The sequence below is a fragment of the Monodelphis domestica genome, chromosome 6 (assembly GCF_027887165.1).
Source record: "Monodelphis domestica isolate mMonDom1 chromosome 6, mMonDom1.pri, whole genome shotgun sequence".
NCBI lineage: Eukaryota > Metazoa > Chordata > Mammalia > Didelphimorphia > Didelphidae > Monodelphis > Monodelphis domestica.
The window spans coordinates 158,285,238-158,312,285 of record NC_077232.1 but is presented as its reverse complement, the minus strand read 5'-3'; the positions used below and the strand labels follow the sequence as shown (position 1 = coordinate 158,312,285).

At 41.1% G+C, this 27,048-nt stretch overlaps 1 protein-coding gene across 5 annotated transcripts in view; it reads right to left on the bottom strand.

Annotated features, from left to right (window-relative positions):
• JADE1 (jade family PHD finger 1) overlaps nucleotides 1-10,698 on the bottom strand; it is a 90,149-nt gene extending 79,451 nt beyond the window's left edge. For 3 of the 5 annotated variants that reach the window (XM_007496353.3, XM_007496355.3, XM_056802699.1), the window contains exon 1: nucleotides 10,287-10,698. The gene's annotated coding sequence lies outside the window, so the exon portion shown is untranslated. Of the gene's footprint in view, nucleotides 1-9,933 lie in introns of all 5 variants that reach the window. The other 2 variants (XM_007496354.3, XM_056802700.1) reach the window with 2 other exon arrangements.
• Between the last annotated feature and the right edge of the window lie 16,350 nt (nucleotides 10,699-27,048).

The window sequence follows — 27,048 nt, the reverse complement described above, 5'->3', positions numbered from 1 at the left end:
CCTACCCCTGTCACAACAGCAAGGAGTGACAAAGCTGGGATTGAGCCCAGGTATTCTCACTCTGGGTCCAGCATTTTTCACTATCCCACAGCTGCCTCCCTTGTCATGGACACTAAAAACCCCTCCAAAAAGGCCCTAATGATCTTCTCATCTCATCACCATTAGGCAAACAGGCAATGGTTCACTCAGTTAAATCTAAGCTTTTTCCTCCAAAGTATTTTTTTAGAAATACTCTAAAAGCTACAAGGAAAAGGCATTGTTTTAATTAATCTACTAACTGTAAAAAAAAAAAACTTTTAGATTTTTCATGTCTACTTTTAATATCACGGGTCTTAAATAAGGAGGCAAGCTTGAAAAAGGAGAAAACTTAAGTCTTTCAAATAAACAATTAGAAAAAAATTCCTGACAGGTCAAGTGACAAATGATAAGTTTGCTAGAATTCCATTGAGGTTTCTCCTGAGGAAATACGTTCTTTTAAAGCCTAGCTAGGGAGGAAGGCATGAAAGCGCTCTAACTTGGGGGCTTTAAAAACCAGAGTAACTCTGTGGAGTAACTGGATTTGAAGCCCAATCCTTAAATCCAAATACTTGTGTGACCTGGACAAGTCCTTTTGCCTCTTCCATTTCCAATTTTCTTCTATAAAATGTGAACTGTGTATATCCCTAAGGTCACTTCCCAGATCTAAATCCATGATCTTACAACAAAGAAGTAATAATTCCCAAAGCATGCACAGGTTTACGGAATAATTGCCACACAACAACTCTGTGAGATCTAGAGTAATTCTAATCTCAAAACACCCATTTTACAGATTAAGATCATAGGGTGATTTGTCCATGGTACCTCCACTAGTGTTCCTTCAAAATGTTGTTTTGAGCATCAGCGGTGCTCCAAAAGAAACAGGGACCATAAACCATATATAACAATCCCTGGGGCAACAGACTGACTTTGAAAATTACATATTAGCATTATCTCTGATCTACTGTATTTTATTTCTTTTTAAAATTATTTCCCAATTACATTTCAATCTGCTTTCAGAGTAAAGAATTACTGCAGGCTGTACGTTTGATACCTCTGATCTACAGGAAGCTTTTGCTGATCCCTCCAACTTCTAGTGCCCTCTCTCCCTAACAACCTTACATTTATTCTGAATTTAATCCAAACATGCTTACAAATCGACAATGTCTCTCCCCAAGGGATGCAAACTCCTATAAAAGGAGAAATGGTTTTATTTTTTTATCCCTGTCTCCCCAGCACCAAACATAGAGTCTAGTACACAGCAGGAATTTACCAAACACTACTATCAGAGCCAAGGTGCCCAGATCAAACACCCTATCACTGCTGCCACACTGGCTCTCAAGGAGAGAGGAGCCCGAAGAGGAGGAGGCACAGGTTAAGATTGTCCTAATGCCATTTCTTCACCTGCTTTATAAGCTCTGAGATTTCCAGTGGAAACTCTGATGGGCCATTAACTAACTATACTGGGTTCAACAGGAGCCACTATAATAAATAATAATAAATTTAAAAAATAATAAGATAAAAATAAATAAAAAGGCCCCCTGAGCATTTAGAGATAAGAAAAAGAAATAGATGCAGCAAATGTACAAATCCCTTCACACCCCCTGCCTCCTTGCATCCTGACAAAACTTCAAGCAAGCATTAAGAACTCATTTTGGTTGGGGTTGGTGCTTTGACAGAATCCCAAAAATGAGATCACCAAATTTTGAGAGTTAGGGGCCCCCAGAGTCTATTCAGTCTAACTCTCAAGTGAGTAATAATTGCTTCTCCATCACAGTCATGAGGGGGTCACAAAACCTTTCCTCAAAGCTTTTCGATGCAAAGGAACTACTGCCTCTTGAGAAAATCCATTCCACTTTCTGTGGTCTGAAATTTTCTTTCTCTAAGTCTAAGTTTACTTCTATACATTGTCCAGCCCCAGCTGTTGGTGTGGCCTCCTCGCCTCTCCTTCATGGGCTTTAGAGGTTGACTCCTCAAAGAATCATTGAATCTTAAAAGGTGGAAGTTATGACTGGGAACTTCTAATCTAACTTGCACTTGATCAAGAACCCTTTCAACAACATATAAAAGAGTTTTGCACCCATGTATAATGTCAGCCGTTAGATTTTTGACACAACTTGTCATCCAGGCTTTTTTTGAAGACTTCCTGGAAAAGGGAAGCTATTTTGTCACAAGGCAGCTCGTTCTTTTGGAGAGCTCTGATTGTTAGAAAAGTTCCTTACATCAAACCTAAGCTGCCTCTTTGCAATTTCTGGGCATTTCTCTTACTTCAAGCTGGGGGACTTTGGGGCTCTAAAGGGCCTTAGAGACCACCATAGCACAGAATTAGGTTCCCAAAGTTGGAAGGAACCTTGAATACTTTCATCACAAGTGGTCTTCTACATTCTGCCTGAAGACTTGGAGTGCTGCCCTGGAGGAGGCATCCATTTCACTTTGGGAGAGTCATCATAAATTGTGAGATAAATAGGGAATAAATTACCACACTTTTTTTTTGAGTTGTTGGAAATTTTGATTTTGAGTTGTTGGAAACCTTAAAAATTTCTCTAAGGTTTCTTCACCAGCAGTCTGTGGAAAGATTTTAGGGATTCCATGAACTTGGAGGGGGGGGGGGGGGAATCTTCATTTTCACTAATCTCTAAGTAAAATTTAGTATTTTCAGAGGTTTCACTAGAAAAGGATCAACAATACACAAAAGAATACTGAATGGCGGCTCCCTCTTTTATAGCTGAGGAAACTGAGGGAAAAAACACAAAGCAGATAAGAAGCAAAGCCTAAATTTGAACCAAAATCTTAGAATTACAAAGACATCATGTGGCATTTCCTTTCCCAACAAGTACATGGATAAATCTTCAGGAAGACAATTTCTTGAATGTATTTTAAAAATAAATAGATGCTCTCCAAATTCAAGAACTTGAAGTTATTAAAATGTTATGCTGTGTGTTTGTGTTTATATGATGGTAAAAGCAATGTTCTTTCATGTTATCCAGCTAGAATTTTAATTCTACAGTTTCTGGCCCCTTGGTAGGTGTCTTTCCAAGTGTCAGGGTTTATCTAAGAATTAATAACAATGATACATGTATAACCCAATGGAACTACTTGTCAGCTCCAGGAAGGGGGAGGGAGGGGCAGGAGGAATCATGAATCATGTAACCCTAGAAAAATATTCTAAAGAGAAAAAAATTAAGTAAAAAAGGAATGGGTATCAGTTGATGCTTTCTTTGTTGTAAGAAAGGTTTCGACATGAAAGAAGGTAAGAAATGACTGCCCAAAAGACAAAAAGCATCAATAAAGCATGTTTTTGGAAATCAGGTCAACAAACATATCCTGAGCCCCTACTAGGTACAATGCACTCTACTACTTGGTAGCTGCTTCTACTCCAACTAAGAGCTTTAAAAAAATACATGGGTCATTTGGAAAGAGCCTACCTGGCCCACAGAACCGTGCTCAGCACTGGCATACGAAGTTTAACTAGGTCTTGGTGGCTTCCATTAAACTTCCTATAGTTACGCAACACTAACATAGAAAAATATAGAATATTAGGATTAAAGCTACCTCCTGAAAAAAGACATGCCATGTGAGATCTGAGGGAGAAGGTCATTATTAACTGGAGGGAACAGAGGTTTCCTGGAGGAGCCCACTAACAACTCTAAGCAGTAAATTCTGTGTCACATAGGCTTAAAAGAAACTCTTCCCTACTAGTAAAGGGATCTGGGAATCTTTGGCTCCCCCCACCCGACTTGGCTTCTTTTTCAGTGAAGCCTTTTCACACAAACAGAATTAGAGCTAAAAGGACCTGAGAGGTCATCCAAGGGGCAGGCAGCAAGGTGAGGCAAGCAGTCAGGTAGAGGGGACAGAATGCTGACCCTGCCGATCCCTCCTCAAATAGTGACCAATTCACACACATGAGCCTGGGCCTGGCTCCTAAGCTATCAAATAGGAGCCGAATAGCTCAGAACTCATAAGGTGGTAGGGAGAATGAAATGAAATCGCATAGGTAAAGCATGATGTAAATGTGAGCTATTATTAACATGCCCAAACCCTTCACCTCTGAGGTCATCGAATTCAACTCTCTTTGGTTTATAGAGACAAGGAAGGAAAGTGAAGCCTGGGGAGTCACTTAGGCAACTAGTATTTATTGATCTCCTACCATGTACTAGGCACTGTGCTAAGGAGGGCAGCAGGTGAGGGGAGAGAGAGAAAAGGGAAAGGGAGAGGGAAAGGGAGGAGAGACAAGGAGAGGGTGAGAGAGACAGAGACAGAGACAGAGAGACACAGAGACACAGAGAGACAGAAAGACAGAGAGAAAGAGACAGACAGACAGAGAGCGAGAGCGAGAGCGAGAGAGCGAGAGAGCGAGAGAGAGAGAGAGAGAGAGAGAGAGAGAGAGAGAGAGAGAGATGAGAGAGAGAGAGATGAGAGAGAGAGAGATGAGAGAGAGAGAGAAACAGAAACACAGAGGAGAAGAAGTGAGAGAGGAAGGGAGAGAGGAAAAGAAGGGGGGGGGGAGAGACAGAGACAAGGAGGAGAGAGATAGAAAGAGAAAGAGAGAGAGGGAGAGAGAGACAGAGACAGAGAGAGATAATTGGACGTAATCTCAGAAAAGCACTAAGGCAAAGGGACCCCTAGAGAGGTTAAGTGATTTCCCTAAAGTCACATAGGAAATGGCAGATCCAGAATTCAAACTCTAGTCCTCACTTCAAATGCAAGCTTCTTCTACTACCTCAATTTAAAGTAGACCTGGGTAAAAACTGATTTATTTACAAATAAATCACTAGGTAATAAGAGGTAGGAAAGCTCTTAAATGTTTAAATTGGGATAGGGACTGAGACCTGTGATTTCACTGGAATAAGGAATTCTGCTGCATAAACTCCCTCTAAGAGAGAGATCAGCTCACAGCCTCTCTGAATTTTAAAGAACTTCCTAGTGCAAAGAAGTCTTAAATGACTTAGCCAATGTCACAGAGCTTATATATATATATATATATATATATATATATATATATATATATATATATATATATACATATATATATATATATATATATATCAAAGATGAAACTTGAAATTGTCTCTTCCTAGTTCTGAGATTAAATTAAGGTCCTCCCCTCCCCCCCCTTTCTCCCCCTCTCTCACTCTGCCCTTGTGTGTATGTGTCTCTCTCCACATTCAAACATTGAACTCTCTCCATCAAAGTAGAGTAGAATGGATTACCTGAACAGATCATTCTAAACCTCCTGATAACTGACTTTAGAATGACTATATGACTAAAAGGGATTTGAGATAATCTATTCCAATCCCTTCAGTTGACAAATGAGGAAACTGAGGCTCAAACTTCCACAGGCTTTTAGTAGGAAGCAGAACCAGGTCCTCTACTTCTAAATCCAGAGCTTCCACACAGCCAGACATACCCCAACTCTCCTCCCCAAGCATATACCCATCTCCCTTTGGATAGCCTCAAGAAGAACCAATTCAGAGGTGGAAGGAGGTGGGGCTTCCTTCCAGAAAATCAGTTATCTGACTAAAGGAGATAATCTTCTTAGAATATACTCAGATACAATTTTAAGGCGTTTTCTTAAGAATCATTTAGGAGGTGATCTGATTGATCTGTCCTGGTTAGCACTTTTTCTGAGGACTAGAATCCTTGGATAAGAGGGACAATTAAAAAGATGAGCAGACACATCACTAAATAGTGGACAGAGGAAATATTTAGAGCTCAGACTACTTAGATTCAAATCCAGATTATGCCTACATGAGCTATTGAATGTTATTGAATGTCTTTTGGTCTTGGTTTCTTCATCTATAAAATAGGAAGATATTCTAGAAAAGTCTCTGAAATCCCTTCCAGCTGGAAATCTATGGTTCCCCCATTTTTTTAACCCCTGGTCAAGTCACTTAACCTGGATGAACCTCAGACAACTCCTTATAATTTATCGACTCATCACTGATTCCATTGCACTCTGCAGAAATTTCCATGCCATGGTGAAATCAGAGATTACCTGGAGTACTCTGATATTAATTTGCTTGGAGGAGTTATTCCACACACCATTCCTAATAATTGCTCCTCCTTCTGTCCACTCCTCCCCCCACCCCCCAAAAATTGACCTAACAAAATGTAAGGCATATCTCTAAGTTCCAGGATTTGGAGCTGGAGGGTGACCTTGGAGATCAGCTAGGCTGGTCCTTTTACTTCAGAGTACAGATGAAGAAACTGAGGCAGGGAAGGAAGAAGCAACTCTTCCAAGACCTTGTGGGAAGTGGCAACATCAGGATTTGAGTGGTGAGTCTAGTGCTCCTGATCCAAATTCAGGACTTTTCTCCCTAGGATTCGAAAGTGGGGTGGCAGGTGGGCTGCTTAGTGTCTTCAGGTCAACTTGATGGAGGAGGAATGCGAAGAAACCAACCTCGGGCTGTGGAATCCATTTCTCTCCTGACCGGAAGGAGGGTAACTCTCCAAGACAGTTCCTGGCACACTTAGTCAGAGCTCACTTTTCAGTGTCTAATCCCTGGACCGAAGCTCAGGGCCCTTGAGGGGTGCAGACAGCTCCCCGGGGCAGTTAGGCTTTCCAGAGCCACCTGATGAGCCACCAACCCCCCGTGCATTCCATTCCCGCCGGAGGAAGTTTCCCATGCTCTTCAGCCGGAAGGCAGCACTTCGTCTTCATTCCCACCCCGCTGCCACAATTGTAGAAGATAATTAAATGAAGTCAGGATTCGCCCGCGTAGCTAGAGGGCTACAAATCCTTCCTACTCATCTGAGGCTGGGAACCTCCCTCCTGATTAGGGCTCCAAGTTGATGCTGCCTTTAACGGGCCTCCTTGGGGAAGGCAGCACTCCTAACTGGGTATAGGAGCACATCAGAATAGCCCGCTTTTGAAGGGGATGGAGGGAGATCTATTTGTTTGAGGCAATCACAGGGTCCCTAACGGCAGCAGGCATATCCCTGGCGCCCTCCTCGGCTTGTCTAGCAGGAAGGGCGAGGCGAGGCCAGGCAGAGCAGGGGATGCTGCTGCTGCTGCAGCGGGAAGTACAGGCACGTTCCAGGACGCAGCCAGCTGCTGCCCAGGGGCACACACACGCCCCTCCCGGAATTAGTTCAGTGCCTGCATTTTCAAGAATGCAAGCCACTGCACCATGCATGGGCTGCCAGGGTGCACATAGAATTGTCTGCCGCTTCTTCCCACCCCCCCCCCTTCCGGAGAGGGCAGAAACAACAAGGACGCTGGGGATAGAAAGGGGGAGGGAGGGGGAAGAGGAAGAAGGTACTGAAAGTAACTCCAGGCCCAGCAGCCCGAGTAAGCCCTTCCAGCAAGGATGCCACCTTCACTCAAGGAAACATGCCCAGCTGGTGCCGCCGCCCTGCTGCATTTGCAAAGTGACCAGCAGTCTCAAACCCCCACTCACAGGCTCTCAGCTCCGCCCTCCCCTGCTCCCCCGGGCCAGCTACACCAATCCGCTTGGGCCCGGCAGCAAATCAAACTCGGCCCCCACCCCCACCACCCGGCGAGGCGCCCTAGCTTTCCCGGATTCGCTTGCACCGGGGGAAGCAGCGTGCACATTCATGCTCGGGGGAGGGAAGGGTGGGAGAACGCGAGAAGCGGTCTGGGGGGTTGCAGTTGCGGCGGTGGCAGCGAAGAAGAGACTACAATCTCCTGCCTCTATCCTCTCCTCCCACCCCTAGACAGTTCTGGAAACTGTGCATCACCTCTGTCACAGGAAACCATCCAGCAAAAAGGCGGCGCAAAACAAATAAACAAACGCCAGCCTCTCTCCCTTTCCTCCTCCCAGGCTCTCCAGCTCCAGCCGCCGCGCCCAGATCTGGGCCAAGGGATCCTAGGGAGAGGCTGCTGGCTCTCCAGGGACCACACTCAGGGGCAGTTTTCGAGGCTGCGGCTGCTTCTCTGAACGCCCAAGGGCTTCTTGTCATTTTACCCAGGCCCGGGCATTGCTCCCTTGCGTTCCTCCAGGCAGCTCCTCCATCCCTCCTCTTCCTAGGACGGAGAGTTGGAGGAGCCCCTGGCGTGAAATCACTGCCTGCAATCCCTCCTTCTACAGATATAAAGAAACTGAGGCCCACGGGAGGGGAAGCGTATGGCATCAACCAGGTTACAGTTTTACTAAAGGGCAGAACTAGGTTACCAGGGCTAGCGCTCGGTCCGCAACCCCACGCAGTTGATGCAAAGTCCCCGTGGAAATTAAACTTAATCCGTTAAATGAACCCTCAAATCATACTAGGCAAAGCGTCCCCCTTCCCCCATGCTGCTTTCTCCACCGGCTTCCCTCTGGCATTAAAGAGGCTGCTAGCAAAAGTTACACCCCCTATCCGCCACATTGCACCTGCCCACGTGCCGCTGGAGACCAGCATCCATTTCTCTCCTCCTCACCCCACCCCCACCCTACTTCCCTTCCTCCCAGGTAGCCCCACGGCCAGTGGGAGGGCGGCGAGGCCGTTAACGCAAACGGCTAGGGAAGTTGGAGCCCTTCAGAGGGATGGTGCTAGTGCACCTGCCTTTTAGTGCTGCGGCTACTCTCGCCACCACTTTCAGTAGCAGCAGCAGAGCCCAGGGCTGCCCCGCCTCCTCCCCCCAACCCCCAAGGCGGGCGGGGAGTTGGGGGGGGGGGGGGGAAGAGGTGGAGGGGATAGAATTTCTCCAGCAAATGGGACCGTTCTGACAGGATTCGAATCCCAGGTCAACATTCCATCTCTTCTCTGCATTTGCAAAAAGCAAGCACCAAACAACCCCTGGGAAAAACTGCTCCAAGAGAATAGGTTGGTGGGGGAGAGACCAGCCCCAAAGAGCCCCCCACTCATAAACATAATACACACAACACGTGCATTTAAGATCTTGGCAACTTGCTGCCTGGTCGGGTACACTACACACCCATTTTCTAGATGGAGGTAGACCCCACCCCCATAATTTCCAAAAGGTGCCAAAGGTTGCAATTTGCAATTCACTTAAATTCCAAATTAATCGGTACTTTCCCTCCCTCCCACTCCAACCAAAGAGACTCCACGCTAATTTCACCTTTGAATGGGGCTTTATACTTTCCGCTAATCTCACGGAAAAGTAAAACGCTTAGCTATAGAGAAACCCAATTCGAAGAAGCTTCCCCCTCCCCCAGTTCTTTTCCCAGTACTCTGGAATTGATGCAATGAATATTTTGGACTGGCGGTGACACGGTTCCAAGAGCTAGGCTCGTGGCTACCCTTCACATATATGTACCTATACGCAGAGGCGCAAGCACACACCCCTATGGCTGTATAGATAGATGATCCCCATTTCACTACCGCGAACAGACTGTATATTCCTACAGACAAGGACCTGTACTCTTCTGCCATTGCCATCTGTCTACCAAGTTGTTACTATGCTTCTTTCTGTTCTCATGCAGTCCAATGCACACTGGTTTTGAAAACCTTCCACTCGAGGGCTAACTACCTCAAGGGTGCTTTGGGAACGGTTAATTGAAGATTCACCTGAAGACAGCACGGTCTTCATCAAAGCCAAAAAAAGGGGGGGAAAGGGGGGTTCTTAAAGTCCGCAGCAGCCCTCCCCGCACCCAAAATTTTTCTTTAAAAAAATAAAAATAAATAAAAACTTACTGATCAACCTAGATCCATTCTAAGGCTACCCAAATTATCCTGCTTCCTTCTCCCGGGGCGCCCCCAGGGCCCCAGCCATGAATGCCCAAGTTAGTGGTGGGATAGGAGCGCTGAGCCGCTGCCTTGCCTGTCTGCCTGCCTGCCTGCCTGCCTGCCTGCCTGCCTGCCTGCCTTGCCTGCTTGCTTGCCTGCCTGCCTGCCTCCCTGCCTGCTGCCCTACCCGCCTGCCCGCCTGCCCGCCCGCCCGCCTGGCTGCCTGCCTCCCTCCCTCCTGGTTACATATCCAGAACCCAATCTTTTGGCGCCATATTAATGACGTACTAGATTATTTCCACTAGGCAGCGACCTTCGGCATTAAATTACTCCCGAGAACTCCCGAGCAAAGCAACAGACCCATCAAATATGGCTGTGCAGCTCTGCTCTGCTCAGCTCTGCTCTGCTCTGCCGGGCTCGGCTGGCTCAGGCTCGGCTCGTCCTGCAGCCGCCGCCAACGCCGCCGCGGGGTCCGGACCCACACGCAGTACACACACTCGCACACACTCACAGACACACACCCGCGCGCACACATACACACACACCGCCGCGCCCCCCTCCCCCCGCGCGCACACCCGCGCGCACACACGCACCCTCACACAGCCTCACACACATACACACACACACAGACACCCCGGTACCTGCTGCTGCAATGGTGCTGCTCGCCAGTGGGCTCGGAGTTTCGCGGCGAGCGAGCGCGGCTCCCGGTGCCTCATGAGTTCAGGGTGCCTCGGGGTGGGGAGGCGAGCCGAGAGCGGCTCCTGCACTTGCACTCACACACCCGCGCGCACCCATGCACACACACTCACATACACAACACTCGCACACCACATACACACAACACACACACACTCTCACACTCGAACACCGAGGCACTCTCTGACTGACGTTTTACTTGTTATGGAGGAAGGACTCCGTGAATCAAACTCATTTCTGGGTCACTGCTGCCACAGGGGGGAGCACTTTAATCCCTTGCCAAAACTAGGAGGGTGGGGAAGGAGAGGAAAGAGAGGGAGAGAGAGAGAGAGAAGCACTCAGAGGAACTGTCTGTCTCCTTTAACCCTTCACGGTCCTGGCTGCAGATGTGGCCAGACCTCACTGGCTGGAGCGTGTCTTTGGGGAGGTGGGGAATCATCGCTGTCATCATCGTCGTCGTCATCGTCTCTTCCTCGTGCCAGTACAGTCCAACAAAGTAAGCGCCTACTGTGTGCCTGGTACTGTGCTAAAGGAAAAGAATACAAAAAGAAAAGAAAAACAGTCAATCCCTCCAAAAAGGTGAATCCAAATGGGGGATACCCTGTTTCCAGAAACCCCTGGTTTTTTATGACGTTTGTTTTCTAGATGTTTTCATAGAATCATAGATTCAGAGATGGGAGGGACCTGAAAGGTCATTTTACGAGGAATAAACTACACAGAGGTTAAGTGACTGGTCCAAGGTCACTCTACCTGTAGGTGGGCAGAGCTGGGTGGTGAGCCAAAGACCCCTGACCTTCATCCAGCACACTCTTCTATAGCAAGCTAGGGATCAGTTATCAATTTATTTTTAACTCACTCAGTTCCATCCAAGGTGCAAGACACTACCAAACACATACATTTGCCACCAGAGTCTGTCAACTGAACAAATACATGTTCTCAGAATGAAGATGCACTGACAGTGACATAGTCCCACTTGCCAAGTGCTTCTTTAAAATAATTTTAAATAATGTGAATGCAAGCAAGCCAATATGATAGTGGAAAGAAAGAATGCTGGATTGGAAGTCAGAGAACCTGTCTTTGAATCTCCACTCTTCCTCTTAGTGTGAACTTCTGCAGGTAATAAGCTCTTTGATTTCAGTTTCTTCTGGAAAATGAAAAAGTTGGATTTATTAATTTTAAGGTCCCTCCCAGCCCTAAAGTTTCCAGCTTGCCAGCAGAGTTTGACATTAACTCTTGAAAAGTGTGTATATGTGTGTTTTAAGTGGAAGCAATGTTAGAATATAAAGTTAAATGAGTCAGAGAAACTTGGGCTTGAATTCTGACTCAGGCACTTACTAGCTATGTGACCCTAAGCATGTAACCTCTCTAAACCTTAATTTCTTCATCTGTCAAATGATGGTAATAATAACAGGTATCACCTGAGGGTTTGTGGGTATCAAATGAGAAAATGGATGCATCAAACTAGGGGGGGGGAAACCCCCTTCTCAGAGCAGAGTAGCCTAGGTTCAAGCCATTGTTTGTGGGTCTACATCTGCTAAAACTATACCTTCCAAGTCCCTAGTTCTGGATGACACAATTGAAGTCAAAAGGCTTTTAATGATATCCATTCAGAAAAGTAGCAACAAACATTCCATCCCATAGACCTGCATGCCATCGGCAAGATGAGTGCAGCCACAATGGGAACATTCACAGCATGGCAAACACGTAGGGAACACATGTAGTCAGGGAACATCTGTAAAGGGGTAAATCCTTCCTTTGATGCTCCAGGATGAGTCACGTCTTCTCATGATGTTATCAGGCTTCTTCCTCAAGCCCTCCTCTTTAATGGGATCTTCCTGACACAGTGTCCCCTAGACACTGTCCTGATGGACAATTCTTCTCTACTTGGTATTCTTCTACTAAACTCTGCCCCACTGAATTGAAGTTTCTTTTTGGTACTGTCAGGCAGGGCCCCCCGTTTATGGAGCTTTTTTTCTGCTTCCAGCTTCAGGCTTTTTAGCTGAAGTTCTCAGTAATTGCCTTGGACTTCATCTTTTCTTTGGGCTCCACTTTCTGATCTAGGGACTTGAAGACTTTCTGTCAGAGCTCTCAACTGGGTTTATAATGAGCACTGCCTATATCACCTCATTTTACTCTCTTAAGACTATACTTTATCATCCATATGACTTTTAAGGTGCTTTATAACTCTTAAGTCTATGATCTCCTAATCCTAGGAAGTATATTTGTTTATTCAGTTACCACCAAACATCTCTGGGGTTTGGAGTTTCTGTTTTCTTTCAGTTCCAAACCCCCTTTTTACTCTGCTAGGGAGATGCATGGATGAGGGATAAGGCACAGAGACAAAGCTAAGCCCAGAAGCCAAGGTCATTGAGTCTCCTCCTGGTCCAGCGCATTCATGACCTTTCATCTTCTTTAGCAGCAAGGACAAGCATTTCTTAAGTGCTTCCTTTGTGCCAGGCACAGTCCTAAGTGCTAGGGGTACAAAGAAGCTCCTCAAGGAGCTCACATTTTAATGCAGGACACAACAAGCAAGGGATGCATAGAAAGCCAGACAACTCTAAAAAGGCTTTGAGCTTCCCCTTACAAAAGGGTGTTACCAATTAATCAACAAATCATTTCTTGGCCTTTTGACTAAGATCAAGGTTACTTACTTATCCAAACAATCAGCTAGGTTTTATTAAGTACCTACTATGTGTCACACACTGTGCTAATGAATGGATATACAAAGAAAGATAAAATCATAGTCCTTCGACTAAATGAGTTTATATTATTAAATAATTATAAAATGATGTTTGTGAAACTGATATTTATATTAATAAATGTGAGTTGTAGACTCTCATTTTTAGCTGAACTGGAGTCTTGGGTTTCTTTTTCTTTCCTTCTTTTTTTTTAAACCCTTACCTTCCTTCTTAGAAGCAAAACTGTGTTAGTTCCAAGGCAAAAACAGAGATAAGCACTAGTGAATCCAAGTCTTTATAATAACAAATAATACAATACAGGTATATAACTGTTGCCACACAATAATCCTATGAGTAAAGCATAATAAACCCAATTATCAACATTTTATAGATGAGACTGAGGCTCAGAAATTCACCCATATTCATAGAAACAGAAAATGTTATATCCAAGACTGTAACAAATCTTCTTATCCAGTATTCTGTCTACTATAATATGTAAAGACACCTCCTTATTCCAACATCTGTCCTCCTTTTCATTTTTCACCCTATATATACTCTCCCAAGCAAGTTGACAAAATCTAGACATGCAAGGAGCCATAGAAGTTATCCATTTTACAGATAAGAAAACTGAAGTCTAAAGAATATAAGTACAGCAATTTGCTCAAAGTTAGTGGAGCATAGTAAAAAGAATACTGGATTTGCCATCAGAGAACCCAAGTTCAATTCCTTTACAACTTGCTTCTCTTTCAGCTAGAGTTAGGAGCTACAAAATGAGGAGGTTAGGCTAAATGACCTTGAAGGTCTCTTTCAGCCACAAATCTATGACCCTAAATAGCAGAGCCTAGATTCAAACCCATAGTTTGTCTTCAAAGCCAGAGACTTTGACTTTTTTCCACTGAATACGGCTGCCTCTTTGGGTGGTCCAGTTAATTATTTCTAGTTCCCTTCTTATCCCTGAGATAAGTCTGAATTCAGAAAAAGTCTCCTGCTTTGGCAGAACCAAGTAGAAGTGTAGGATATCTGTGGCTAACCCTTATCTACCTCCAATAGAAAATTACTTTGTGCCCTATTGTTTTAAGATTCCACTTTTATCAATGAGCAACTTTCTCTTCTACCTCTACCTCTCCTGTCCCTCCATACACACACAAGCATTCCAAAGAAAGAAAAAGAGGAAAGAACAAATGACCATTAATTCTACAATCAGCCTGGAAGAGTAAACAGCATTACTCCTATTTGACAGATGGCAGATGAAGAATAGAATTAAACAAAGCACTCACATTCATCTGGATTCTATGTCCTATGGATAAACATGAAAGCATTCTAGCCTTCTGCGGAAGGAACAATTCTATTCAACAAGGCTCTAATAATCAATCAATCCATAGGTCAGTCAAAAAGCATGCTTCACACCACACACTGTGATGGGTATTGGAGATAGGAAAACAGAAAGGAAATACTTCCTGCCTTCAAAGAGCTTCTATTGGGAGAGGATATTTATATTATATTATATTGTATTATATGATATATGATATGATGTCATATTATATTGCATCATATATTATATTGTGTTATGTTATATTATATTGTGTGATATGATGTTATGTTATATTATGTTCTATTGTGTTGTATTATATCATATTATATTATACATGACTTATAAATTAAATATGTATCAACATATATGTCCATGTGTATACATATATAGACAGAGATAGATACACATGCATGTATGTATATGTATATAGAGTATATACAGAATATATACAAAGTAAATACAATTTAATTTGAGGGGGAATAAGCCTCTATCTAAGGGGATTCAGCCAGGGTCTCATGTGGAGGTTAGCCTTTGAGTTGAGTTTTGAAGAAAATTAGAGATTCTAAAATGAGGGAGGGGTTCCTTTCAGGCATGGAAGACCCCAAAGACATAAAGGTAGGAGATGTATTATATGTATAGATCAGCAAGACTAGATTGTAGAGTGTGTGAAGTTAATATAATCAAGCTAGAAAAGGTAGGTTTCAGCCAGAGTGTGAAGTCGTTTACTAACTAGGGATGTGATGGTAGTCACTTGTGGGACAAGTCATATCTCTGATTAACTAGACAACTCATCATCTTGCTTTCTTTTAAACACCTAGTAAATGCTAGATCTTGTGGTAAGGCAGAGAATGGAGATGATTCGGGATTTCAATGCCCAAGGAACCCTCAAGAGTGACTATAATTCAAAGAAATGGAGGGTGACACTGAACAGAGAGGAGTACCTTAAAACTGAAAAGAGAAGAGATCAAAGAGCCTAGGTCATTGAGTGGCTGTGCTACAGCTGTTCTGTACTTTTTCCTTCAGAAGCTTGCCTTTAAAAAAGAGACATTTGGTGAGTCAAGTAACAAAGACTATCCATATATGGGACATAACAAAGTAAGCTTGTCAGTTCCCAAAGAAGTCTTTTTTTTGTAATATCATGGAATACTATTCCATTATTCCAGAGTGTGCTGTCAGAGGTGACAAAAGGGACAGTTTAAGAGAAACCTGCATAATAATATCCCCATTTTTCAGATGAGGAAAATGAGGCTTAGAAAGAGATTAAACAGCTTGTCCAGGGTCACAGAGCTAAATGTATCTGAGATAGGATTTGAACACAGGTCTTACTGACTCCAAGTCCAGTTCTTTATCTATTGTACCATCTAACTGCCTAGTTATTCCAGAACAGCCTGAAGCTATTAAGTGAATTTTACTGGCTGAATAGGGAAGCAGATGTCACAAAGGAGACATCCGTATCCATATATGTGTGTATGTTGTCTTGCTAGTTAAATGAAGCTCCTTGAAAGCAGGTGCTATTTAATTTTTGTCTTCCTATTTCAAGTACCTATCACAGTGCCTGGAACATAATAGGCACTTACCAAATGTGTCTCAATTTTGGTGTATTTAAGTACTCAGGATATTGGAGAACATATGTACTAGCAAACCTTTGGCATGTTTCTGCTTTGACTTTTTCTCTCTGGGAGGAGATTACAAGATGGTAAGCCATATGCTGATGGTAACTGTCCATTTCACAATCTATGTACACGCATACCAAAGCAGGAACCCCAAAACATCCATTGTTGCCAAACTGGTATGCTAAGAGTATCCCCAAGTGTATGGATTCCCTGATAGGATTTATTCTGATGAAGGGAGAGATTTGAAAGTGCAGAGTGCAAAGAACAAGCTTCTCAAGGAAAAGATAGCTTTGGCTTATATTGAGGAGATTTAGAACTCTATTCTCTTCCATTAGAATGCAAGCTCCATGAGGGAAGATACTGTCTTTCTACTTGTGTTTGTATTCCCAGAACCAAGCTCAGTACTTGATGCAAAGTATTTGAATTCCTAAAGCTTAGGTCAGTACTTGGCACATAGTAAATGCTTAACAAATGTTAATTGATTGATCCCAGGAAACCCTCTATCAGAGTGTTTCCAGTACATACTGTTGAACAGGAGACTGGAATAAAAATCTTAGTGGAGTCAATATATAACATTTCTATTGTTGATTCTCTGGGATTCTCTAAGTAAACCATCATATCATCCACAAAGAATGATAGTTTAGTTTCCTCATTGCCTACTTTAATCCCTTCAATTTCTTTTTCTTTCTTGATTGCTAAATCTAACATTTCTAGTACAATATTAAATAATAGAGGTGATAATGGGCATCCTTGCTTCACCCCTGATCTTACTGGGAAGGCTCCTAACTTATCCCCATTGCAAATGATACTTGCTGAAGGTAGGTAGATGCTACCTATCATTTTAAGGAATGATCCATTTTTTTTCCCTATAATTTCTAGCATTTTTTAATAGGAATAGGTGTATTTTGTCAAAGGCTTTTCCTGCATCTATTGAGATAATCATGTGATTTCTGTGAGTTTGGCTATTGATATGGTCGTTTATGCTGATAGTTTTTCTAATATTAAACCAGATAACATTTCTATTATAAGCAAAACACTCCACCAAAAACAATGCCATGGACTTTACATCAAACTTCTGAATGTCTGGTCATACCTATCTAGTTACTTGTGGTCTGAAGTGTCAGAGAATGGAAAGAAGACAAATATTTCAAAACTAATTTATCTCTTGTCCAAGATAGACTGAATGATGCTTTTAAGCTGGATGGACTTGAAGCTCAGGAGTCTTTTCATGAAATCAGAATATAATGTTAAGTTCCCTTTCAAGACCTTCAAGAAATAGACCAACTTCAGCTGAGAAATCTTGATGTTCAAGGGATTAAGCAGATCTACTCCATATCTAAACAGAGAGCTGGGCAACTTGTCCATTTATGAAACAGCCCCAGAGAGTATAACTACTTATTGACCAAAAGAGAGTCAGCTGGCCTCTGATGAGTAGGTGGAGATACATGATTGACATTTACCTTAGTGGACTTTAATTAAGGAGCAACCCTCTGGTTATACCAAGACTATCAAAACCAGATGCTATCTTTTCCAGGTAGGAAGACATTGTATAAGCTAACACAGCAGCCTTGCCAGAACCCTGTTCTGGTGAGGAGAATGGACTGATCCCCAAAGCAGTGGCTTTCTTGATTAAAATTTTAGCCATTTTGGGATGCTAGGGAGCTACTTTCCTGGAGCCTCAGAACAATAATAGATCCCATGGGTCTTCAAAGTCAAATTTTAAGAATATAGCACTATAGTTCTAAGGATAAACCCATACCATCAAGTAATTTGGGTCTAGGGGCAGATTACAGAGAGCTAAATCTATCCTACTCATGTCCAGATCAAACCCCAATGTTAAAGGTGAAAGCATGTAACCAAATGACCCTAGCATTGTGGATTCAAACATTCTGCTTTGTATGCAATCACCTGTTTGGAGATGAACCTGTTTGTTGCTTCATTCCCTAAGTTTTATGATTTGTGTGAATTGGTGTTATTGTCTTATGTGTTCATATTGTGCAATTATGGTTGCTACATTTGCCCATTAGTGATTTATTATGTTTTTTTGGCTTCTTTAGTTGTGAATTTGTTAATAGGTAAGCATGATCTCTTCTTTTATGGACCTATTGATGGCATAGTATATTGCCACTTTAAATTGTTTTGGTGTTATGATTATTTGATTGTGTTTTATAGATATGAATGTGCTTTTAACATGTTCTCCAGGTAATCTAGATGTGCGGTTCCTGAAGCAAATTCTCACATGATGCTTGAACTCTGCTAAGTCTGTCGCATACCTGTTAATGTATGTTGACTGTGAACAGCATTCTGAAATTATCTGGGACATTGGTACAATCATTGTGGTTCTTTAAGTTCTCAGGTGCTTTGCCACTTCTGTTGTATTTTTGCTGATTTAGAGTACAAAACGGATGCTTTTGCAAACCACTGCATAATTTTTCTAGCTCTAGGGATGAATATAGTCTTTGAAAAAGTTTGAGGGAAAGATCAACCTTGACTCAGGCTTGCCCCAACTTCCTTGGGAAGTGAAGGAAGTTATGGGAAGAAGAAACTTGGAAGGAGGGAAAGAAAATTAAAAAGGGTCTACAAAGCCAAGCACAGTAGTAGGTAGCAAACCTAAGTGGCATCCTCAACTTCTCATCCTCCTTCCCTTTATCCAATCGATTGTCAAGGCCTGTCCATTTTATTATCTTCATAATGTCTCTTATGTACATGTCCCTTCTCTCATTTTACACTGCCACCATTCCAGTACAGGCACTCCTCATCACTTTGTGCTTAGACAGCTGTAGTAGGCTGCCACTTGGTCTCCCTGTGACAAGCCTCTTCCCATTTCAGTACATCCCCCATAGTTCCTTGAGAGCAGAGGTTATCATTTGCCTTTCTTTGCAACCCCAGTACCTAGAACCTAGTAGGTACTTAATAAGTGTTTATTGACTGGCACTTAATCAATGTTTACAAACTGACACTGTTATCTGAGTGGACAAACTAGTTAGTACCTTATCTGTTGTTTTCCATTCAGAACTCATTTACATACTATAAAATGCCAGAAGAAATGCTAAGCTATGTGTACATTATTTAAGGCTTAGAGAAAGATGATTTGGAGAACATGCTTTATTTGAGTTGGCTTCTCAATGTGTTTCCTAAAATGCGATGTCCCAAAATGATACTCTAAATGTGGCTTGTGCACAGGACAGAATACAGAGAGTATGTGTCATCTACTTTGTCCTGGACTTTTTGTCTCTCATTATGCAGCCTTAGATCATATTAGCTCTTCTGGCTGCCAACTGATAGTCAAATAATAGAAAGCAGTTTCCATTAGCAAACCAAAAAAGGTAACACCAACACCACATGTTGTTGAAATAGCAAACACAAGCTCTAGGTCTTTATTGTGGAAAAAAAAAATCTAGTAAAGCATAAAGGCCAGGAACCTGGTAATTAGGAAACTGGAACTCTAGTCTTAACTCTGCTACCTACACAGTGTAAACTTGCCAAATCATTTTTGATGCCAATTTCCTTATCTGTAAGAAGAAAGAATAATTATCAGTGACATTCCAGAGATGAAGTGGAGACAAATGAACCAAAATCTCACTTGATAAATACACTTGCAAGAAAGTACAGATTTTGACACACAGTCATGGTTTTTCTCTTTTGTAATCTGTCCCCCAGTTTATAAAACAGGTTGGATTCTTCCAAGTCAATTGTTTTGAGAATGGACTGTAGAGTCCCACAGAAACAACATGATAAATGATAAATAAAAAGGTTATTAGGTTACCTTATGAAAATCTTTTAAACTCATTATGTATAACTGAAATATCACATATTTACAATGAAAAGAGGTAGAAAGCAACAGTAATAATCATAAATAGACTTAGAAATTTTAAAATTCATATTTAATTAAAAGAAGATAAGGAGACATTTGGAAATTTTGATGACATAAGGAACACAGAAAATTACAAGGGTTATAGAGGTGATAGCATTTGTTCTGTCTTATTTAATCTTAAAAACTTTAACTTTCCCTTCCTTGATATAGTTTATGTCACTAACACTAATCTTGTGCTATCAGCCATAATTAGGGTTGGGGGGGGGGGGGGTAACTGATGAAATAAAGAAAAGGAAATAGAAAAAAAAGAAAGATATAGAAAGGGGAAGATGGCATTCCTGAATTAATTTAGCAAAAATTAGAAGATAAAGGGAAGTACAAAGTTGAAGAATATATCAGTGCACTGAGAAAGAGATTACAGAACATAGGATGAGCTGAATGGGGCCATGTGAAAGATAGGGAAAATTGGGTGGGCATATATATATATATATATATATATATGTATATATATATATATATATATATATATATATATATCCTCCCTTTGGTAGGAAGAAAGGAAGACGTAGAGAAGACAGGCTGATTCAAATGCTTTCCTTGCTAGCCACTAGGAGTTGTCATCCAGTCAGGACAAGATGGTGCCTATTCTGAGAGGCCTCAAGTTGAACAATGGCTTCTGTAGGAACGGTCTGTTTATGTGTCATGGGATCAGAAGATTCAAAATAGGAGACTTTAGATATCATTGAGTTCAACCAACTCTCTCATAAATCTCCCTGCTATGGCCAGTTGCTTCATTCGTGCCCTTGATCCTGTCCCTTCTCATTTTTTAACCATTATTACCCTACCATTTCCCCCCCATCCTTAAAATTCCTCGATTTTGTCCTGGTATCTCCTCAAACTATCATTCGTTATCTTTCCTTTCTTGCTGTTGAACTTATAAAAGGAGTTTTCTGTCCTCACTAGTTCTGCTTCTTGACCACATACTCCTTCATAGTCTAGATTCTAACTCTACCAGACTACTGAAATTATTCTTTTAAAGGTTACTACTAAATCTGATGGCTTTTAATTTATTTATTCAATTCAATACCAATCCAACTGCCAAAGAATTACTTTATAGAGCTAGAAAAAACAATAATGAATTTCATATGAAGGAAGAAAAGGTCAAGAATCTCAAGAGAAAATACAAAAAATTTTGGGGAAATGGAAGTATACCAGTATCAGATTTCAAACTATACTAAAAAGTAATCATCAGCAAAATAATTTGATCCTGGTTAAGAGAGAGAGAGTTCTATCAGTGTAGGAGTCTAGTGTTTGATATACACAAAGACCCAAGTTACTAGAATAGTACAAAAACTGCTGGATATATTAGAAAACAGTCTGGCAGCAACTAGATACATACCTACATCTCACATCATATGCCAACATAAATCCCAAATGGTTGTTACTTAGATAGTAAGGGTGGCATCATAAACAAATTAAAGGAACAAGGAAGAAATTACCATTCAGGTCTATGGAGAAGGGAAGAGTTCACTACCAAATAAGTAATAGAAAGGATCACAAAAGATAAAATGGACAATTTTGATTATTTTATATTAAAAATTTTTTGCACAAACAATACAAATACAACTAAAATTAGAAAAGAAACAAGTAATAACAAGGAAAAGCAAAACTTTATTAAGTCTTGCTCATATGGACCCCCTATCAAAGGTATATAAAAAACTGATTCTAATGCATAAGAATAAGATCCATTCCCCTAATTAATAAATGGCCAAAGGATATGAACAGGATTCTTTCTTTCTTTTTTTCTTTCTTTCTTTCTTTCTTTCTTTCTTTCTTTCTTTCTTTCTTTCTTTCTTTCTTTCTTTCTTTCTTTCTTTCTTTCTTTCTTTCTTTCTTTCTTTCTTTCTTTCTTTCTTTCTTTCTTTCTTTCTTTCTTTCTTTCTTTCTTTCTTTCTTTCTTTCTTCCTTTCTTTCTTTCTTCCTTTCTTCCTTTCTTTCTTCCTTTCTTTCTTCCTTCCTTTCTTCCTTCCTTTCTTCCTTTCTTCCTTCCTTCCTTTCTTTCTTCCTTCCTTCCTTCCTTCCTTCCTTCCTTCCTTCCTTCCTTCCTTCCTTCCTTCCTTCCTTCCTTCCTTCTCTTATCTTCCATCTTGAAACCAATACTATGCCTAGCCCTTACCACACTTCTGTCTTCCAAGGCAGAAGAGTGGTAAGGTCTAGGCAATGGGGGTAAAGTGACTTTCCCAGGGTCACACAGCTAGGACTTCCCATCTCTAGGCCTGGTTCTCTGCTTTCTTTCTAAAGAAATCCCATCTTTCCATGGCCATATGAAAAAATACTCCAAATTACTAGTTATTAGAGATATGCACATTAAAGCAACTCTAAGGTTATGCTTAACATAAATGATTGATTAAGTAGACAAAAAAGGGGAAAAGACAAATGTTGGAAAGGCTTTGGGAAAATAGGCCCATTAATACAGAATTGGTGGAGTTGAGAATTAGTCTCACCATTCTCAAAAGCAGTTAGGAACTATGCTCAAAAGGTTACCAAACTCCACATGGCCTTTGACTTAGCAATGCCACTACTAGCCTTATATAACAAAGAGTATAAGGAAAGAGAAATAGGACATATAAGACAAAAATATTTATAGTAGCTCTTTTTGTAATAGCAAAGAAGTGGAAACAAAGGGAGTTGCTCAAATCAATTGGAGAATAAGTTTATTAATTATGGTATATGAATGTGACAGAATACTATCATTATACCATAAGAAATGGCAAGAAGGCAAGAGTTCAGAGAAACCTGGGAAGACTTGAAGCCAAAGAACAATAACCACAACAATATAAAAGCAAATAATTTAATATCTTTAAGAATTCCAATCAATGCAATGATTAGCCATGATTACAAAAGTTCAGTGATGAATCAATACCACCCACTGGTGACTTAATTTGCAGAATGAGGCATTTTTTTTTTAAACATACAATGAAGCAACTTGTTTTGATAGACTCTGCATATATATGACATAGGTTTTATTTTTCTTTCTTTATCCTTATTCTCCTTGCATTTTTCTCTCCAGTTTTTGATGCTAACCCTCCCTTTCCCTTGATCAATTTCTCCTCTCTTGGTTTCTATATTACTCCCTTTTGCTTCTCTTTCTCCTTGATTCTACTTTCTTGGATCTCTACTATTTTTTCTCCTTTAGTATCAGATCAAGATTGCCCCTTCTGTGTTTCCTTTCCTGTATAATTAACTGTTTCCCATCCCTTTAGTATGGGTGTCCCCCAAGACTATTTCTTGGCCCCTCCTCTACACATTTTTTTCTGGTTAATTTCATCAATCCTCCTGGGTTCAATTATCTTTATGTAGATGATTTTAAAAAAATTATGTCCACCTTCATTTATCTCCTGAAAATCAGTACTACATCTACAAGTTCCTACTGGACATCTTAACCTATCTGCCCTATCTACAGGCAGCTCAAATACTGCATGTCTATAATGGATCTAATTATTTTTTCTTTCAAATTTTCCTATTTCTTTTTTCTTTCACCACCATCCTTTTAGTTACCAGGTTTCCAGCTTTAAAGTTAACCCTGATTCTCTCTTTGATCTCAATCCTACCTCTATCTAATTACTTGCCAAATCTTATTGATTCTACCTAGGCAGTGTTTTTTTCACCTATTCATTCCCACTACCACTGCCCTAGTTCAGACCTTCTTTACATTTGTATTAATGTGACTCTTTCCTAATTGGTTTCCTGGCTTATGGCCTTTCTCCAATCTATTCTTCTCCATAGCTGTCCAAATAATCTTCTTTAGGTCTATCCACATCATTCTCCTGCTCAAAGATCTCTAATGACTCCCTTTTGTTTTCATGATTAAATAACAATTCCTCAGACTGGCAATTTAAAGCTTTTTACAATCTGACTCTTTTTAAAAAAAGATTTTTATTGATTACATGTTATACTTTGTCACATAAATTTTCAGAAGTTGTAAGATCCCAATTGTCTCATTCCTTCCTTTCCCTCCCCCTTCCCAGAGATGATAAACAATTTAATCTGGATTATACATGTATTATCATGCAAAACATACTTCCATATTCTTCATTGTTTTAAGAGAATACTGATATAAAACCAAAATCTCAAAATAGAACTATAAATAAACTAAAGTAAATATACTATGCTTTGACCTACATTCCAACTCCAACAGTTTTTTCTCTGGAGATGGATAGCAGCATTCTTTGTCATAAGTCCTACAGAGTAGTCCTGGATCATTGTATTGCTGAGAGTAGCCAAGTACTTCAAGACAATTATCCCACAGTTTTGCTGTTATTGGGGACAGTGTTCTGGTTCTGCTTATTTCATTCTGCATCAGTTCATGTAGGTCTTTCCAACTTTTTCTAAAATTATCCTGTTCATCATTTCTTAGAGCATAATAATATCCCACCACCAGTATATACCACAATTTATTCAGCCATTCCCCAAATGATTGACATCCCTTATGTTTTCAATTCTTTGCCACCACAAAAAGGGCTGCTATAAATATTTTTGTACAAGTAGCTGACATACCATTCCATCATTATTTTTTTAAAAATTTCCCATTCATTTACCCTTCTATCCAACCTGAACCAGTAGTTATTCCCCATATTCAAAATTCTTTCCCTAATTTCACACTTGCTATCCCCAATGCCTGCAATCCTTAACTTTCTTAAAATTTTGTTAAAACAATTCTTCCTCTGTGAAGCCTTTTCTGATTCCCCAAGTTGCTAGCACTCTTTTCTTTCTCAATTTAATTTTTTATTTACACATTTGTATCCATGTAGTATGCTTCTGTCTCTGTTGAATGTATGATCCTTGAGAAACTTTTTGCCATTTTGTTTTGTCTCTGGCCCTAGCATAATTCTGGACACATAAATAGGAGAGGAATAAATGTTTGTTGAATTGCAACCCATTGTTTTACAAATGAAAAAACTAAGATCCACAGCAGAGGGAAGAGACTGTGCCCTCAGGTAATGAATAACAGAACTGGAATTAAAACTAAGACTCTCTGACTACCCATCTCATGCTTTTCTTTACATTAGCCTATGGGAATGCCCACTACAGTAATTTTGGGTTAGTGGCAGTAATCACAAGGCAAAAGGAACACCTCTTTTGGGGACCCTTCTCTTCCTGGGTTGAATGATTTTCTTCCACTTTTCATTCTAGCAACTCCATTTTTGTTTATATCCTTATTCAATTAGAATAGAATTTTTCTCTTTTCTTAATTATTTTTATACTTTTTCATCTTAACTCTGTCAGCTGGATTTTTGGGAACCTCAAGTTTGCCCCTATCCCTTGGGAACTTATCCTTTTTCTTCTTTTTTTTAAATTTAAAAACCCTTACCTTCTGTCTTGGAGTCAATACTGTGCATTGGCTCCAAGGCAGAAGAGTGATAAGGGCTAGGCAATGGGAGTCAAGTGACTTGCCCAGGGTCACACAGCTGGGAAGTGTCCAAGGCCAGATTTGAACCTAGGATCTCCCATCTCTAGGCCTGGCTCTCAATCCACTGAGCAACCCAGCTGCCCATAGGGAACTTATCTTGAGGGGAGTCCCAGACTGACTTGGTCCCTGGCCAAACAATAAACCTTAAAGTACTTCATGATCCTAGTTTAGGTGGGACTAGTAGATAGAATCAAATGTTAAGTGCTCTTTTTATCTTAGAAGTTTCTCCCATTGTATCAAAGTCCTCAGCCAGGTTGCCTAGCCCCTGGCTGGATTTTGTATCTATTGTAAAGCATCATTCTCTCCCAGATAATCTAGCCCTGGACTCCTCATTTCCTTGTGTCCATTGTACATTGATCATACCTCCCTGCCTTTTATTCCCCAAAAGGTATTTAAGACCCCCAAGTTCTATTTCTCTTTGGAAAATCATCTTTGGTGGTGGGTTTTCCCAGAGGCAGTGGGGCCAGAGTGTCAGGACTTTGGCTCTATGTGGTGTCTGAATATTGAACACTGTCTCTTATCCTGATTAAAGATTTGGCCTTTCTGACTACTTTAGTGGTTCTGAGTTTTTCCAAGTTGACAGTTGGTTTTTTTCTTCAACTGCTAGTGTCAATCTGGAAAAACAGAACTACTAAAGTTGTCATTAAAACCCAGTCAGGAAAAACCCAATCAGGAAAGAGATAGTATTCAGTATTCTGCTACCACACAGTCAAGTGCCTAAAAACCACACAGAGCCAAGGGCTCTGGGACTCTGGGACTCTGGGAACAGTATCTCTGAGAGAATCACCAATCAAGATGATTCTCCAAAGAATAATAGAACATAGGGATCTTATATACCTTTTGGGGGATTAAGGACAGGGAAGTATGATTGATTGACTCTACCATGGCTACAAGGAAATGAGGAGTCCAAGACAGGATTATCAGGGAAAGGCTGATGCTTTACAATGGATACAAAAGGAAAGGGTCCAGCCAAGAGCTTGGCTACCTGAGAGAAGACTCTAATATAATGGGAGAAACTTCTTTTTTTTTTTAAATTTTTGAACATTATTTTATTTGGTAATTTCCAAACATTATTCATTGGAGACAAAGATCATTTTCTTTTCCTTCCCCACCCCCCCCACCCCTCCCATAGCCGAAGCGCAATTCCACTGGGTATCACATGTGTTCTTGATTCGAACCCATTTCCATGTTGTTGGTATTTGCATTAGGGTGTTCATTTAGAGTCTCTCCTCAGTCATATCCCCTCAACCCCTGTAGTCAAGCAGTTGCTTTTCCTCCATGTTTTTACTCCCACAGTTTGTCCTCTGCTTGTGGATAGTGTTTTTTCTCCTAGATCCCCGCAGGTTGTTCAGGGACCTTGCATTGACACTAATGGAGAAATCCATTACGTTCGATTGTACCACAGTGTATCAGTCTCTGTGTACAATGTTTTCCTGGTTCACTCCTTTCATTCTGCATCAATTCCTGGAGGTTGTTCCAGTTCTCATGGAATTCCTCCATTTTATTATTCCTTTTAGCACAATAGTATTCCATCACCAACATATACCACAATTTGTTCAGCCATTCCCCAATTGAAGGGCATCCCCTCATTTTCCAATTTTCTGCCACCACAAAGAGCACAGCTATGAATATTCTTGTACAAGTCTTTTTCCTTATTATCTCTTTGGGGTACAAACCCAGCAGTGCTATGGCTGGATCAAAAGGCAGTCTTTTAGCGCCCTTTGGGCATAGTTGGGAGACACTTCTAAGACAAAAAGGATACTTAACATTTGATTCTATCTACTAGTCCCAACTAAACTGGGTTCATTAAGTACTTTAAG